The sequence below is a fragment of the Cyprinus carpio genome, chromosome A14 (assembly GCF_018340385.1).
Source record: "Cyprinus carpio isolate SPL01 chromosome A14, ASM1834038v1, whole genome shotgun sequence".
Classification (NCBI taxonomy): domain Eukaryota; kingdom Metazoa; phylum Chordata; class Actinopteri; order Cypriniformes; family Cyprinidae; genus Cyprinus; species Cyprinus carpio.
In genome coordinates, this window is record NC_056585.1 from 11115131 (window position 1) to 11134159 (window position 19029).

Sequence of the window (19029 nt, forward strand, 5' to 3'; positions counted from 1 at the left end):
ATTCCTGAGCAAACTCTACACCTCTGGAGACACGATTCTGTAGCTAACTCCTCAGGAGGAGATGGTTCTTATGCTTACTGGACACTCTGGGACGTCCTGAAGACTTCTTCACTGCAGTCGAACCCCACTCCTTGAAGTTCTTGATGATCCAATAAATGGTTCTTTCAGATGCAATATTCTTTGTAGCAATTTCCTTGCATATGAGGCCATTTTGATGCAAAGCGATGATGGCTGCATGTGTAATCAGTCTTCTCTTACAATCTAATTAGTATGAAAGTGTGAATTAGTACTAGTCAGGTAAAATCGCTTTCACATGTGCTGCTGATATGATTAGTCAATTAATGTTAATTTTACCTGACTAGTACTCATTCACACTTTCACATGTGCTGCTGATATGATTAGTCAATTAATGAATTTTGTGTCAGGATCAAAAAACAGTGAAGTGGTTTTTTGGCCAATGAAGCTTTCAGCAATTATTTAAAATGCATCTGAGTCACTCTAAACAATAATCTAGAAACAATGTGAATGAACACCACCAACAGCTTAAGCAGCAAACTTTGCAAAAACACAAAATTATGTCACTGCCAAAACTTTTGGCCATGACTGTAGAGTAAAATATAGATCATCTAGAAAAATCAAACCGAGTTTTACATGCAAATTAACATTTTTCTTAATCACCATCTTTATCTTGTGTTAAAGTAAAATATCTAATCCTCTTTTTAAATAAAAAAATTTAAGAGTGAAAAGGACATATCAGTGCATATATTTGTTCATTTTGCTTTTCATGCTCATTGCATTCGTGACATATATGTATCTTTTTGATATGTATCTCAAATTAGTTTTTGAAATTATAATTTTGATCAGCATTTTGATAGTGTATTTTCAAAAATGTTTTCATAACAGCTTATCTATGCAAAATGCAATAATGCAATAATCTATATAAATATATACTTTTATATCTCTCTTTACTTTTCATATTTCTTTTCATGTAGAAATATAGATATATATATATATATATATATATATATATATATATATATATATATATAGATCATATGATATAATACAGGTGCATCTCTAATAAATTAGAATGTAAGTGGAGAAGTTAATTTATTTCAGTAATTCACCTCAAATTGTGAAACTTGTGGCCATTAAATAAATTCAATGCACACCAGAATGAAGTAGTTTAAGTCTTTGTTTCTTTTAATTATGATGATTTTGGCTCACATTTAAGCAAAAAAACAGACCAATTCACTTCTATCTCAACAAATTAGGAATCACGGTGACATGCCAATCAGGCTAATCAACTCAAAACACCTGCAAAGGGTTCCTGAGCCTTTCAAAATGGTCTCTCAGTTTGGTTCACTAGTCTACACAATCAGGGGGAAGACTACTGATCAGACAGTTGTCCAGAAGACAGTCGTTGACACTGCTTCACAAGGAGGAGTAAGCCACAAGCATTCATTGCCAAAGAAGCTGGCTGATCACAGAGTGCTGTATCCAGAATGTTATGTGAAAGTTGAGTGGAAGAAAAAGGCGCTACAACCAAACCGAGAGAACCGCCGCTTATGAGGAGTTGTCAAGCAAAATCGAAATTCAAGAATTTGGAGTAAAGCTTCACACAAATGGACTGGGCTGGGGTCAAGGCATACAGACGTCTCAAGGAATTTGGCTACAGTTGGCTAAGTATTCCTCTTGTTAAGCCCCTCTGAACCACAGACCAACGTCAGCGTCGTTTTACCTGGGCTAAGGAGAAGAAGAAACTGGACTGTTGCCCAGTGGTCCAAAGTCCTCTTTTCAGATGAGAGCAAGTTTGTATTTAATTTGGAAACCAAGGTCCTAGAGTCTCTGGAAATGTGGAGAAGCTCATAGCCCAAGTTGCATGAAGTCCAGTGTTAAGTTTCCACAGTCTAGGATGATTTGGGTTGCAATGTCATCTGCTGGTGTTGGTCCATTGTGTTTTTAGAAAACCAAGTCACTGCACCCATTTACCAGAGAATTTTGGAGCACTTCATGCTTCCTTCTGCTGACCAGCTTTTTGAAGATGCTGATTTCATTTATCAGCAGGATTTGGCACCTGTCCACACTGCCAAAATGCACCAAAAAGTTGGTTAAATGACCATGCATGATGTGGTGTGCTTTGACTGACTAACAAGCTCGCCAGACCTGGAACCCCATAGAGAATCTATGAAATTGCTATCAAGAGGAAAAGAGAGAGAGAAATAGAAACAAAAAGAGACCAAACAAATTGCAAATAGGCTGAAGGCCACTGTCAGGAAACCTGGGCTGCCATACCACCTCAACAGTGCCACAAACTGATCGCACTCATGTGCTATGCCAAATTGAGGCAGTACTTAAAGCAAAAAAAGGCCCCAAACCAATTTTAGAGTAATGTTACAGTAAATGAAATGTCTTTCACAAATGGCAAACAATACACTAAAAATGTTTTTTTTTTTTTTTGTATTTTTTTTATTTATTGATCTTATGAGAGAGATGATGCAATTTGTTGGGAGGGGTGGGATGTTGGTGGGGTTTTGTTAAATGTGAACAGAAAATCATCACAATTAAAAGAGACCAAGGGCATAAACTACTTCCGGTCTGTGTGCCACTTGAAATGGATTTAATACACAAGTTTCCTGATTTGAGGTTGAATTACTGAAATACATGAACACTTCCCCGGACATTTGAAGATGAGTGCATATGTATCTTCATTTTTAAAGATGATTTACAGTTAACATGAAATCAAATTGTATCCTGTTTATTGGTTGTGCCATAATGGTGCACATAGTTCAAATAAAAAAAATCATGAAATATTTGCTAGCTTTGTTGAAATGGCGGAAATTTGATCCTCCTGTGGAAGGAGGTGTTTTAGGTTTCATGTTGGCCTAAAGCATACTCCTCATTATTTTGTTATATATTTCCATTTTTTTTGCTGTATAAGTAACAAATATTTTTCAGTACGCTGAGTGACCATGTTAGCCTTTAGCAGAATATTAAGATTACTTTTCTTAGCTGCACACACCTTATGGAGCATAGGCGTAAACATTAAGGGTAAGTAGTTTGCTAGCTCCAGGAGAATGCTGGTAGAGCAGAAAGCCTCGTTAGCACCGCGTGTGGACCACCTGCTACCCCCCTGCCTCTTCCTTTTGAGGACCCGACACCGCGGATGAGCTGAGATGAAAGTGAGCTTACCGTGAGACTCTGCTGAGTTATTAGAAGTGCAGAAGTGAAACTCACATGTAGAGAGAATAATCTCTCGTCACCGTGGAGACAACACCCAAAAGATGATCAGGAGAGAGAGAAATGTTAATGATGTGAGGGTGTGTGTGTATGTGTCAGAATACATCACGATGGGTCTTTGTCATTTCGCACTGTGCCGTGGCTATTAAATCCTCGCAAGACAATATCACAGAGAAGTCTTTCTTTACTGGGTTTAAGACCCAGTCTATAATTAGCTCCATCCTGTCTCTGTCTGACACTTCGTACTGCTGTCAGTTGCTCAGCAGCTTTAAAGTGACTGCAAGAATGGAGAAGAAATGTTTTAAAGGAATAGTCCAGCCCAAAATATAAAGAATTTGTCATCACTTACTCACCCTCATGGGTCGTTCCATATGACTTGCGGAGATAATCGTATTTCCTTCTGTGCAACACAAAAGTTGATGTTTGAAGAATATCCTGCCCTGTCTATTCATTATAATGAAAGTAAATGAGCGACTGGAGATGTCAAGCTTCAAAAAAAAGCACCATAAAAGACAAATGTACTGAAGTCCAGATTTCATCTTAAGTTTCAGTCTTTTTTTTTTTTTTTTTGTACAAAAGCTGCTGTACAGGCTTCAGAAGATTTGTGCACAAGTCATATGAAACTGACATTTTTATGATACTTTTATGGTGCCTTTTTGTAATTGTGTAGCTTTTAGCTTTTAAGTCTGAAAAAATGCTAAAATGAAATCTCAGGTCAAGGGTATTCCAGTGAAGTGTCAAGAGGTACATTTTAATTCCTGCCATCAAAGGTCCATAGAATCAGATGCCATATGCTGTATGGCTGTGAAAAGCATGTGCATGATGAATATTATTGTTCATTTCAAGTTGCAGCCAAACTATTTTTGGGACAGAGAGACATAATAACTTCACATAATGCTGAACACGGTCTTCCGAACAGTGTTTGATAAAGATCTAAAACTATTAAAATTTGTTTTCAGTAATGTAAATAAAACATAAAAGAGAAAGAACATGTAAGTGTTAGGTTAAGAAAACGTAAATAAAAATAATTAGTTTGAAAAGGAATCAACCATAAGAGAAATTTGCCTTGGCAACAATCTGCAATAATTTTAAAGTCTACTAACTAATTTAAAATCTATGCTCTCTCTCTCCAGCAAGTGCACAAACTGATTAACCCTCACCACCCCCGACCCCCCCCCCCCCCGCCACGCCAAATTGAGGGCGGTAATTACAGCAAAAGGAGCCCAAAAAGAGTACTGAAATGTACAGTAAAATTGAACATACTTTCAGAAGGCCAAAACAATTCACTAAAAATGTTTTTTTTTTTTTTTTTTTTTTTTTATTGATCTTATGAAGTATTCTAATTTGGAGATGGGTTGGATGTTGGTGGGTTTGGTTTAAACAAATGTGAGACAAACTCATCACACTTTACAAAGATACCAAAGCCATCAAACTACTTTCATGTCTGTGTTCATTTGACTTTATTTAATACACAAGTTCACGTTGTGAGTTGAATACTGAAATAAATGAACTTTTCCCACGACATTCTAATTTTGAGATGCACATGTCTGTACCTTTTTAAAAGCTGATTTTACAGTTACATGAAATCAAATTGTACTCCTGGTTTATGGTTAATGCATAGTAATGGTTGCACATTAAATTCAAATAAAAACATATAATTGTCTTCCTAACACTTTAATTGAAATGGAAGAAATTTGATCCTCCATTTGGAAGGATGTTTTAGGTTTCATGTATGGCCTTAAAAGACATAAATCCTCCATTATTTTTATTAGTAGATTTCCATTTTTTTTGCGGTGATAAGTACACAATATTTTCAGTACTCAGTGACCATTTAAGCCTTATAGCAGAAGATTAATATATTACTTTTCTTAGCTGCACAACACCTTATGGAGCATAGGACTGAACCAATCCTAAGGGTAAGTTAGTTTGCTAGCTCCAGGAGAATGGCGGCTAGAGCAGAAAGCCTCTTTAGCACCGCGTGTGGACCTGCTAATGGACGAGCGATGTAGCTGAGAGGAAAGTGAGCTTACCGTGAGACGCTGCGGAGTTTATTAGAAGTGCAGAAGGTAGAAACTCAACATGTAAGAGCAGAACATAATCTCTCGTCACACGTGGAGACACCACACAAAAGACTGATAAGGATGAGAGAGAAGTGTAATGATGATGAGGGGTGTGTGTGTATGTGTCAGAATCCATACCCTCCACGTGGGGTCTTTGTCAGACATCGCACTCGTGCCGTGCTATTAAATCCTCGCAAGACCATATCACAGAGAAGTCTTTCCTTTACTGGGTTTAGACCCCGTCTATAATTAGCTGCCATCCGGTCTCTGTCTGACCGTTCAGTACTGCTGGTCAGTTGCTCAGCAGCTTAAAGCTGACTAGCAAGAATGGAGAAGAAATGTTTTAAAAGGAATAGTTCCAGCCAAATATAAATATTTGTCATCACTTACTCACCCTCATGTCGTTCCATATACTTATTGCGGAGATAACTTACTTTCTTCTGTGCAACACAAAAGTTGATGCTTTCGTTCTTAAGAATATCCTGACTCTATTCATGTTAATGAAAGTACATGAGGGGACTGGAGCTTTCAAGCTTCAAAAAAAAGGCACCATAAAGACAAATGTACTGAAGTCCAGATTTTCATCTTAAGTTTTCAGTCTTTTTTTTTTTTTTTTTTCACAAGCTGCTGTACAGCTTCAGAAGATGTTGTGCCACAATGTCATAATGAATGACTTGTTATGCTACTTTTAATGGTGCGCTTTTAGTCAATATGCTGTAGCTTTTAAGCTTTTAGAGTCCTGAAAAAAATGCTAAAAATGAAATCTCAGGATCAAGGGTATTCCAGTGGAAGTGTCAAGAGTCCATTCTCTTATTTCCTTTTCCTCAAATGGTCCATAGAATCAGATGCATTATGCGGTATGGCTGTGAAAAAAGCCATGTGCATGTCATTAATATATTGGTCATTTTTCAGTTAGGCACGCCAAAATATTTTGTGACAGAGAGAAATAATAATTCTACATAATCTGAACAGTCTACAAACAGTGTTTTTTATAAAGCTAAAACTATTAAAATTTGTTTGCAGTATTTAAAAAAACCAAAACGAGAAACCATGTAAAGGTTAGGTTAAGAAAACTTAAATAACAACTAAATTCATTTTTGAAATGAAATCAAAAACAATTAATTGATGAAATTTTTGCACTTGGCACCAAGCTAAATAATTTTAAAGTCTACTAACTAATTAAATCTATGCTCTCTCTCTCTCTCTCTCTTTCTCTCTCTCTCTATATATAGAGACATATAAACAAAACAAAACAAATACAAATTTAAACAGACTTAATAAATAGAAAATAATAGAGATATATATTATATATACATAGATAATATATTAGCTATATATATTATAGATCTATATTATATATATATATAAATTAAGCCTAATTCACACATAGTCTCACTACTTAATGTATAATACAAAATAGGCACTGTCTCACAAGAAGAGAGCCAACAAATTTACAGTACTCTGCCAATTTTCACATGTAAGATCAAGGTTAGTAAAGAAGAAATTGGTCCAAATTTACATAGGCCGCAGTTTGGTGGCAGATCAGTTTTCTGCATGACTGGAGATGGTCACAGTACAGAGGCGAGCAGCGATCATAAGGATGATTATTATTTCTATGGGTATGGCGGCGGCAGCTGTGTGATCATTGTAACCAATTATGCTGGTCATTCAGCTCCAATGATCGGTTTGGTGAGGAGAAGACAAACATGTGGTGACTGCAGGTTACTGGAATCATTGCATTGCACACAGTATAACAGACTACACTCACACACACTAACAAGGCACTTTATTGTATCATACATCAGAGCAGCTTGGCTCCACATCCAGATCTTGAAGAGATAACTTGCCAAATTTTAAATATCAAGCGTTACGGGTGGCAGAATTCAGAAGGGATAGGCATTTCTGTCATGAAGTCATGGTCTGCGTGTGGTGTGGTTGGACGTGATCTGTATCCATTCTGTCTTTACGGAGGTGAGTCAATGCTAAATGGAAATGTTGCGCGGTGCATCACAATGTTCCAGTTTGTGTTGTGAGCTCAAATATTTTAGACATGAAATAATCCATTTTTTTTTATGTGCTCAAGATTTTTGTTTTGATTTTTTTAAATTTATTTTAGTGTTTGCTGGGTACAAATTGCACATTTTGAAACTGACTTCTGGCTGCTTGTGATTCTCAAGTAAAGCTTATTGCTTCAGACTAGTATTTGTTTTTAGTAACAGTTTGTAAACTTCAAGTTTCAATGAAGTAGCCATTTTATTTTACAATGATAAAAAAACCAGTTAAAGTAGAAGTAGACCGAATATTGTTTGCTTGTGGTAAAGAACTGGCTATTACTTTACCTTTACGACTAGACTATTCTACTTAAGTAGTGTTGGGTACCAGGAAACTAAAATGCAAACTAGTAGATGGATTGGAATAGTTGAGATCCGATAGACAAAAAGAAGTGCTAATATGATTTTTTATCCTAACAATATTTATACAATAGTTCACTCATTCATTCATTTTCTTCAGGTATTTCAGAGTATTCAATGTCATATTTTTATTGCAGTATTTAAAAGGTCTTTTGTTTGATCCCATTTGTATTATGTATAATACTGGCTGGCGTACCAGGCCATGACGGTAAAATAAAATGTTTGTATTCGTCTTTGTTGCTATTAGTTATGTTTTTAATATGATATAATGTAATAGAGTTTTGAGCCTAAGGGATGAAGAGAAGGGTACAACTCTGATAGCAGACACGGCGGCGCGAGACAGTCCAGACTACATCCTGGCGCTCCCCGGGCTCCGTGTCCAGATCGCCACTTCAACATTGGAAATATGGAAATGTGGCCCCGGCAGACTCAATTTAGATACATCCAACCCATCCAGAGCGCCTCTCTCCGCCCCCTTCCCTTGTGTCTGACTTTGAGGAACTTCACGCTGGGAAGCCGTTTGTGCCAACGAGCCGGGGCTACGCGCGCGCGCGGATTCTCTTTGAATTAGTCGCGTCAAAACTTTTATTTGTCGAAGAACCATAAACGGGATGCGGTGACACACTCCGGCAGAACGCCGCCTTTTAGCCGCAAAAGGCGTCGAAAACTTGTTCCATTTGGGAAAAACCTGATTACCAATGCGCAAAGCGCCTGAAGGCGAATGGAAGCTGAAGGGATTTTTTTTTTCTCGCTCCGCGCGGGGGACTGAGTCCTGACCTCCCAGTGAAAGATGTGGAAAGATGAATATGAAAGTGCATTTCGACTTTTCTCTGGGACTTCTGTAAGTTTTTCTGTAGCTTTTGTTGTCGTCTAAAAATGACCTTCTTAAAAGACCCTGCAACTGACGCAATAGACTGAAAAATGTAGAAACTTCGTGTTGAATTTCTGTCATTAAGTGTAGTTGTTCTTGTGTTATTTTGAGTATTTATTTATTGACGTAACTGAAGCCCAAAACTTCTTGGGTTTTCTCCTCTGCAGCAGCAGGGTTTGTTTGAATTTGATCTGTTATTTTATGGCATCTCGCCCTTTGGTCTTTGTGTGGACATATCTGTTGGTTGTTTTTCCTGTCTGTGGGACACTGAATATTATAGTGGTGACCGGGGCTAGTTGTCACGGTTTTACTCTAGTTATTTCCAGCGTAGATTTATTTTTGAAATAATGATATTATATTCTTTTTTTCTTTCTTTATTTTTTTGAAGTCTTAAAATAAGTGACAGTTCCACCATTATTTTCCAGGAAAAAAGTTAGAACTCATTTAACACATTAATCTTTTGTGACAACATGCCCACTTGAGGGACCAGCTGTTAGCTTATTAGAGGCATTTCAACTACAATCTTAAAGCATTACAAAACCATAAAAAATGTGCAGGATACAACCAAACAAAACAACAAAAAAAAAAACTCTTGTTTTTACCAGCAAATATTATAAATGAGATGATTGCATAAAGTTACAAAATGTATAACACATGTGACAACTTGCTGGAATAAAAATGCAACAGCCTCCCTGACCTGACATTTATGATGGGGAGAAGAAAAAAAAAAAACTTTGCGCAAAGAACATCAATCTTTCAGTTAAAATCTCCCTGTATTACAGCATATATTTGACTTCTTGTCTGAATTTATGCAATGTGGTTTTATTGGATTCACTTGTTACTCAAAGCTTGTACAAATATTGATGACATTAGACTATTAGTTTAAAGGAAGAATTTACATTCATTATTGTTAAGTTAAAAAACTGTTTTGAGCTAGGTGTTCAATACCCAGTGCCATACAAAACACTAATAATAAAAGAAAGATTTTAAAAGGAGAGTACAGCCAAAAATAAAAATTCTGTCTTCATTTTCAAACCTGTATGATTTTACTCCTTCTGTGGAATACAGATAAGATATTTTGAAAGAAATTAGTAGCCAAATGAATTCTTGTCCTATTGACTTACACAGTAGTGACAACAAAAATACTATGGAAGTCAATGGGACCCAAAATTGTCTGTTTTACCAACATGAGGGTGAGTAAAGGATGACAGAACTTATATTTTTGGGTGATACATGAGGGTGAGTAAAGGATGACAGAACTTATATTTTTGGGTGTTTTTTGGGGCGAACTCTACCTTTAATCTCTCATCTCTTCCATCATCGAATGGTTTTTGATAAAATACATCAGCCTGAGGGTCTATATAGTTGAGCGTGTGTTTGGTTTGCCTAAATTCCCATCGTAACCAGAATTAGTTTTCATTGCAACGTTCTGATGCGTAATGCATTTCTGTCTGACCCTTGACTGGTTTGATGTATTCCCAGTAAGAGAATACACACAATACACACACACAAAGGGGGATTTTGTGTTTTTGGCTAATTGACAAGGACGCAGCAACCTCATTCACACCTCGCTCTGTTCATCCAACACACCCTCTAGCAATGGCATCAGAGCTGGCAGTGAGAGATGTTGGCATGTGAGTCATAGACAAGCAGTCCTCATGTTTAATCTCCTGCCTTGCTCAGCAGCAGCGCAGGTCTACACAGAGACAACGCTGTGTTGGCTTCTTTGTAGGAAATACTGTATATCCGTGCTGGCACATTAAGCCCTGTCATAGTCACTTATAATGTTTTATCTACCCTCTAGAGCTGCCGTTAGTGGGACAACAACAGGCTGTGATTTATTTTTAACTAATGAATCACTTATGTGGAAGTTTCTTTGTGTTTGTTTAGGAATTAAACACCATTACAAAGAATACTCTGGGTGATCCCATCGTACAGTTATGGTATCATATGGTAATATTGTGGACATTGTACTTTGACAGTGATACTAAATCATTATCACTTTCATATACCATGGTATGTCCAAAAAAACATTGTAAACATTAAATAAAAACTATAATAAACACAAATAGTCAGTAAATAAGTGAATTTATATTTATAAAAAAAATCTATATTTATTTTTGATAAGATTAACAAATAAATAAACAAAATGTTATATGACAGAATGCATGAATAACATACTAAATCAATTTAGCCTAAATTAAGTCTCTCATTAATGGCTAGTTTTGGACCTGTTGGTTTACAATTATTAATACTTAAACTACTGTTCAAAAATTTGCCGTCGATAAGACATTTTAATATTATTGAAAAAGGTCTCTAATGTTCACCACGGCTGCATTTATCTGGTTTACAAATACAGTAAATACCAGTCAGAGAGTCTGCAGACACATGCGCTCACATACTGTAGGTGTGAGTCATCTTTGTGATGATTCAGTGAGTGTTTTGATTCACTGGAAAAGGGAAGGAGACGATCGTAAAACCTAAACTCAAGTGAGATTTCCTCATAGCTTTATGTAATGTCTTCATATATTACTGAAGGATGTTTTACAACATAGATCAATCAAACATGTGATCCATTATTAATCAGATACCAGGCCATATGTACTGTATATGCCAAACCATTTCTTATTCTCCAAAATGTTTAATCTACTTCATTAAAATGTATTCTTTATCATTTTTCAGTATTAACTGAATCTTAGTATAAACTAACAGATGTGTCCACAAAAGTTTTTCTAACAAAAATCTGTACGGATCAGATATTTGCTTTTGATTAGTATCTATTCCAGATGTTACCATCCAAGATGCAGATGATTTTGTTTCTTCGTCGGAACAGATTTGGCATTACATCACTTTATCACCAATGGAATGGATCCTCTGCAGTAAATGGGTGCCGTCAGAAAGAGATTCCAAACAGCTGATAAAAACATCACAGTAATTCACAAGTAATCCACATGACTCCAGCCCATCAATTAAAGTCTTGTGGAAGTGAAAAAGCTGCATATTTGTAAGAAACAAATCCATCATTAAGGTGTTTCAAAACATCTTAAACTTAAAAACCATAATTTGACCCAAGTATTAGTCCATAATTTATAATAACACAGCTTTTTCTGATGGCACCCATTTACTGAAGAGGATCTGTTGGTGATCAAGTGGTGTGTTGCTAAATTTTCTCCGAATCTGTGGCTGATGAGAGAAACAAACTCATCTACATCTTGGATGGCCTGAGGGTGGGTGATCTGATGAAATCTGGAATCATTTATCACCTTGAACTACTGCTCATCACGTAGTGCTCCTGTTACTTTGTTCTTCACCTAAAAACTTACAGTATGTACCCTGTGCAGTCCTGCCTGCTTGACTGCTCACTTTGTGCCATGTGAGATTTGTCTGGGCTTTTCTAGGGCATTGTGGGTAATGCTGATGAAGGGGCCATCTGCTTGGGAGGGACACAAATTACACCCTCATTCTCTCTCCCGGAACACCAGGTTCTACTGGCGCCATGGCAACCCAACACATTACCGTTCCTTATCGAGTTTGGAGATAATGCAGTTGTCCTAATCAAATTATGCAAAACAAATTTGACTCATCCACAATGAAAATGACAGCCATAATTTATTCAGAAGGCTGCGGACACGCATCAAGACTAAACTGTTGACCTGTAAACTGTTTGCCATCTGTATCTGCATGTGTGTTTTCTCTTCATTTCTGCTTGCAGAATGATGACAGCATTGTTTTAATTTTTCCTTTGCAATTCAATTGGCCAAGGCTGCATTTATTTGTAATATTAATAAAAATAAATACAAAATAAATTATTTTCAATGTTAATGTATTTTAAAATATAAATTATTATTCCTGCTATGCAAAGCTGAATTTTCAGCAAATTACAGTCTTCAGTGTCACAAAAAATCATTCTAAAATGCTGGTTTGCTGCTCAAGAAATATTTCTTATTATTATCAATGTTGAAAAACAGTTGTTATACTTAATATTTTTGTGGAAACATTTTTAGAGATTACTTGATGAATAGAAAGTGCCAAAAACAAAAAAATTAATCAACTACAACAAATATAAACCACTACAAAAATTCCTTGCTGAATAAAAGTATTACTTTCTTAAAAATATATTTATACTGACTGTGGTCTTTAAAATGGTAGTGCATATTTAGTCACAATGGTCGACTAGTTGTCCAAAAATATTTTTTGTACTTTAAACAAGCAGCATTTGCTAGTAAACTTACACGTCTTATATAAACATCCCATAAGAAAAGTATCCAAAATCCTAAATTATAGTATATATTCAGGCAACCCAATGAAAATATGTAGTTTTGTAAATGTCCTAAAATATTTATGATTACAATAAAACACCACAAGGCCTTATTAATTTATGCACAGTTAGCTGTGTACCATAACCAGACAGAAGTTCATAAATAAAATCATGTGAAAAGCTTTGGAGTCTGTCACTTCAGTAATGGCCTGCCTGAGTCACGCAGGTTCTGTCCTCTCTGGAGCTCAGCAGCCGACACGAAAAACTCCTCATCCCAAATTACAGCTTCATTTAAAGAACTCCTATGAGCCACTCGCCTCCATCGCAGTAATTGTACACATCGCAATTTTAATTAGTTGAAATTAGATGTGCTGTTTCTTGGCGGGAAAAAGAGATTGTGTTTCTCTCAAGATGCTCTTTTGCTACCCATGAGCTAAATGCTAATTCAGTGGCATGAATTGCAGGAGCATTTTAATGGGCTTGGATTGGATGCTTGTATCAATAGCCTAAATTTGAACACAAATGGTCCACATGTATGATATTTGTTGTATTTTAGGATTAGCTAATATCAGGGAGAGAACTAGTGTAACAAATGGAATGATGGAAAAAAAAAGAAAGCAGATCAACCCGATTGGGTTGAGTTGGTTAGTAAGTTTACAATAGTGGTTTACCCATCTCTAGACAGTTTAACCAAGATGGTCTGGCTTGTAGACCTTGGTCTCAACAGCTAGCATTTAAACCACCTAACGACCATAAACGGCTAGATATAAACCATCTAAAACAGTGTTTCTCATCTTGGGGGCCTCAGCAAGGATGGCTTTTTTTTTATATATATTTTAGGATTATTATTGTTGTTGTTGTTAATATGTTACAAACAATCTAACTTAAAATTGCTAAAAAACATATAATCAAGCTTCAAAGTGAAATGTTTCCCCCTTAATGACTAATGTTTTTATTTAAGGACATACAGTTCTTGAAACGTCTGGAATCACAAAATGAACTGTGGTTAATTAATTTTACGTTTATCAACACTCCCAGTTTCTGTTAATAAAATTTACTTTATACATATGTTTTATATATAGTTCTAATATATATTATATAGTAGGAGTGGGAGAAAAATATGATTCTCTGATGCATCATGATTCTGAATCTATTTTGAAAACTTCAGGATCTCTGAATGCTTTTAGATGTGAAATTAATGTAAAACACGTTCTGCATCTTAAGGACAGGACAAAATATCAGATGTTAAAATAGATCTGTGCACTGGTGCGAATGCACTGTCTAATAGTAATATCAATCAAACGGCCCCCTGCTGAGAAAAAGAGAGAAATCTTTCACTGTCCTCATCTGAAAAACTTTGAGATACTTTTGAAAATCACCTTTTGTTTATTGCTTGTAATGTTGTTCTTTGTTTCCTTTGTTTTAATGTGTTCCTTTTATAACTTTGTATTTGCTTATAATTTTAAATACACATTAATTACAATAATAAAAATATTTAAAAAACAACATTAATAAATTAATAATATAAAAAAAATAAAAAAAATAAATTCAAAAAAATAAATTATAAAAAAAAATAAATCAAAAAAAAATGCACAAATAAATGTTATATAAGAAATCAGTAATCTCATTAATTAATAAGAAAAAATGTATATCAAGATTAGTGTTAGAGTTGGATTTGAAATCCCAGAAATCGGAAATTGGATTCCCACCGCATTTTTTAGTTGGCCTCGAATATTATGTTGGACAGTGGGGGTCTTTAAGTCAAAAAAGTTGAGAAACATTGATCCAAAACCATCTTTCATCTACCATCTTGGTTCTGGCTGTATTTTCAATTTGGACATTGACAGGTTTTTTTGTTTGTTTCTGCAGTGATGCTCTCCCTCACAGATGTGCTGTGTGACTCGGACTCTGAGTTGGGCAGCGTGGACACGCTGGAGAGGGGCAGCACGGATACTCTCGCAAACGGCTGCCGTGTCGACACAGATGCTGCCAAGCGACTGGCTAAGCGCCTCTTCTATCTGGAGGGCTTCAAGCGCTGTGACGTGGCACGACACCTGGGCAAGAAGTGAGTGTTTGTGTGTGAATGAGCGTATTATATGGGAAAGGAAGTGGAATAAAACTCTTTTCATTTATACCCACAATCCCTCTCTTCCTTGTCTCTTTCTCCTGCAGTAATGAATTCAGCCAGTTGGTGGCATCGGAGTACCTGAGCTTCTTTGATTTCACGGGGTTGTCATTAGACAGAGCGCTGAGGTGAGAACATTTCAACCACAAAATACAAACAAGATTGTTAGTGACTTGAACAGTGCAAATACTGATCCTAACTGAAAGCAAAATAGCAAATGTACCAACAATATCACAGCCAGACTGAACATATTTGATGTGTAACATACAGCTACGTTGAGCAGGAATTTGGACCAATAAGATTTCAGTGTGGGCAGTTCAAAAATTTAATATAAACATTCCTTTTTCATGCTGAGCTTGATTAGGACAGTTTCACAATTCTAAGTGTTGCTGAACAGGAAGGTTTTACAAGCACTTGCAATATGTAGCTGCCTCATTGTTTCTTTGTATTATTTCTTTGGTTAAGCTGCAACAAGAGGAAGAAGCTTATTTTAGATAAATACACACGCATGTCACATATTTATGTCTCAGTTCCACAAATACCCCTGAAACTGGAAGAAGTTAAGCACGCCATTACTTAAATACCTGCATTGCAAGAAGAAGAGGAACTAAGCACAGTTGCACTATGTAGTTAAAAATATTTCAGTCCTGGACTAACAGTAGTTCTCTGGATAGAACGATAATTATCCCAGACAGTGAGTGGAAGCTCTGATTCAGCCTAGACTAAACTTACAGGCGAGACACACTCTGTGCGAGTATATAGACGTGCAGTTGGGAACGCAACATGCTCCAACCATTTTCTTAAACTTGTAATGAGAAGTCGTGGCCTAATGGTTAGAGAGTTTGACTCCTAACCCTAAGGTTGTGGGTTCGAGTCTCGGGCCAGCAATACCACGACTGATGTGCCCTTGAGCAAGGCATCGAACCCCCAACTGCTCCCCAGGTGCCGCAGCATAAAATGGCTGCCCACTGCTCCGGGTGTGTGTTCACGGTGTGTGTGTGTGTGTGTGTGTTCACTGCTGTGTGTGTGTGCACTCTGGATGTGTTAAATGCAGAGCACGAATACTGAGTATGGGTCACCATACTTGGCTGTTTGTCACGTCACATCAGAAGAGATTATAAACTGACTGTTGTAAACAAAAGAGAGGCTTTAAGGGCCCCCTGCTGTTTTCCACCAAAATAAATGCTTTAATAGTGATTCTTATTATTAATGTTATAGTTTTATTGTCAAATTGATATATTATTGTGCAGTCCTACACACAATCACAGCAAAACCTGGAGCTTTAAAAACAATTTAATTTTAAATCACAGTCACAATTTATATCAGAAAAATACCAATTTGATTTTTTTTTCCCCAAATGCCGCAGTCCTAAAATGAGCATAAATGGAGCTATGCAAGCTCAAATTCATCTGTTGTTGTTTTCTTGAATGTCAGACTGCACTTAATAGCACAATGCAAGTACATTATATTACAAAGGGGCATTTTAGAGGGCATTAGCATAAGCAAATAAATACAGTAAAGAATATATTTTCTATGGTGTATATATTTGTATTTGACAGTTCTAGCATATTTACTCCTCCTTAGCGCATCTCCATGATTGTCTTCATGTACTCTGGCTGCAGGAACTTCCTGAAGGCATTTCCTCTGATGGGAGAGACACAGGAGAGAGAACGTGTGCTGGTGCACTTCTCCAAACGCTTCTGCCACTGTAACCCAGAAGCTCTCACCTCAGAGGGCAAGTGCATTTCTCTAGATTTAGCTTCTGCTATGTAGTTAAAATTTTATGATGGCAGCTCATAATATATTTCAATGAACATTGCCTTCATTGAAATGTAACCTCATAAATGACTTATTTAGAACATTTGTTTTATGTTAGCATGTTGCTAGGCTAGCTAATGATGCTTTAAATCTCCTGTGGTGTGTAGCTACTATGCAGCTCGTTTGGTTTTGAAACAGTGTTGTAGTTTTAAAATATATGTTCTTTAGAATATATGATTTCTTATTAACTCTTTTTTTTCCTAACTCTTTTTTTAATAGATGGCGCTCACACACTGACCTGTGCACTTATGCTTCTTAACACAGACCTGCATGGACACGTATGTATTCGGCGCTTCTATGTTGTTGAATCCAAACATGTCTGACACTAACAAGTTTAGTTTTTACTGCAGTAACTGGATCTACTAGTAATTACTCTTCAATCTAATTGCAGACACAAATATTAGAGTGATCTGGAAACAAACCACCTTCAGTCCTGTCTCATATTTTCTAGATTCTGTATTCACACAAAAAAGGTGATCAGGACCCTGATGTTAAGTAGTGATTTTTTTTCAATAGTAGCTGGCTGTACACTATGTAACATATTAAATGTCTAGTGGTCATTATACAGAAATATTTTGACTGCAGAAGGCCAAGATTACCCATTTATAAACAAATGTTCAAGAAAGTATTGTAAGAAGAATCATATTTTTTTAAAGTAGATTTATTATAAAAAATAAATATATTATTTGAAGATGAGATGATGCTAATGAACAGTTATCAGCAACTAAACTGAAAACCTCTTTAGCTCCCCATATGCACTTCATAATGTAATTTTCCTTAACAAACCTCTTGTTGTTGTGTTTCTCCAAGTAATATTACAGTTCTCTACGACTTTGACCTAAACATCCCTCTCTCTCTCTCCATTTCCTTTTATTCATTTTGCGGCAGGTGGTAAGTGCTTCTCTCTCTCCTCCTCTCGTCTTCTTTGTGTTTTTCTTCTCTTTTAATGGCTTCTCTTTTAATGTGTTTTCAGCATGTTGTCATCCATCATTTGTGGAATATTACTCATCTAAAGTAGATCTCTGTTGTAGGAGGATTCAAACAGACTGAGATATTGATGTGTGTTGGTTGTAAGGTTTAGAGTGGTTGTTCTGGTTTGATACTGCCATCTTCTGACAGCTTTGTCAACTGCATAGCGTTAAGAAATAACTGGTGTGGTTCTGAATATAGCTTGTTTTTTATTTTTATGATTTGATTTCTGTATTGTTGCATTTGTTTTGGTTTTGTAATCACTCAGTTTTTAGTATGGTGTTGTATATTTTTTATATAAAAGATTGCCATATGACCATAGATTCTGCCAAAAGACTAAATACTAAACTACAGGTTTTGTTATTGCTGTAAACCTTAATAAATGAATATGGTATCCCCCTAAACTTTGCAAGAAGTTTTCACAATCTTCCTGTCATAAGTCAAGGATCACTATTAATATCGCTCATGGATCTGAAAAGCATAATTTGTGCTACAGACATGAGTGATGGCTCAAATAGTTCAGTTTGTTGAGGAAAGGTTTCTTATTACTTTATAATCAGACTTATTTTTTTGGCAAATGACAAATGGGATGAAAAATTCACATAGACTTTCACTGAAATAGGTCACGAGTCATATTTAGAGACCAGCAGCTTTTTTCAGCAGCTTTGGTTCTGGAAGTATTTCTTTCCATAATTTTTTTTTCTATGAGGGATACACACACAAACCCTGGCAAGCGCATACAACAATTTATTGCGGTGGTGACTTGCATGTCCAAGCATGACATACATTGGAAATATAAAAATGCAGTTATGTTCTGATGACAGTTAATGGCTGATACTACTATGGGAATTTTTTTTTTTTTTTTTTTTTTCAATCCTTTGACTCTTCGCTAAGTGCCAAATATTTCTGACAAATCCTATTTTGGCAATTGTTATTGTCTGGCATTTTTCAGACATGAAACATTTCTAATGTAAGTAAATGTAAGTATCTGTGTGTTTGGAGAGGTTTAAACTTTTTTTTTTTTTTTTTTTACTATTTTACAGGAATTGTACAAAATATGGTAAATGTTGTCAGGGCAATGATAATAGAGACACATGGTAAACAAAGAGGATATAAGTGTCGTTTTGTCAGTTTTTCCAAATCTTTAAATAAATCTTGAGAAGTGGGTCGTGTGGATCAAACAGCCCTCTAGCATTTTTCTCAATTTTGATTCACAGTCACAGTTTTTAATCATGTCACTGAATATATTAACAATTTAAAGAAAAATGTCACAATGC

General features: G+C 36.0%; 1 protein-coding gene and 1 pseudogene across 1 annotated transcript in view; one reads left to right on the top strand and one right to left on the bottom strand.

The window, feature by feature from the left end:
- LOC122133921 (SH2 domain-containing protein 4A-like) overlaps positions 1-19029 on the bottom strand; it is a 956524-nt gene that overhangs the window by 52626 nt on the left and 884869 nt on the right. The gene's annotated exons all lie outside the window — the stretch shown is intronic.
- Positions 1-19029, top strand: part of LOC109070413 — a 32409-nt pseudogene that overhangs the window by 7036 nt on the left and 6344 nt on the right.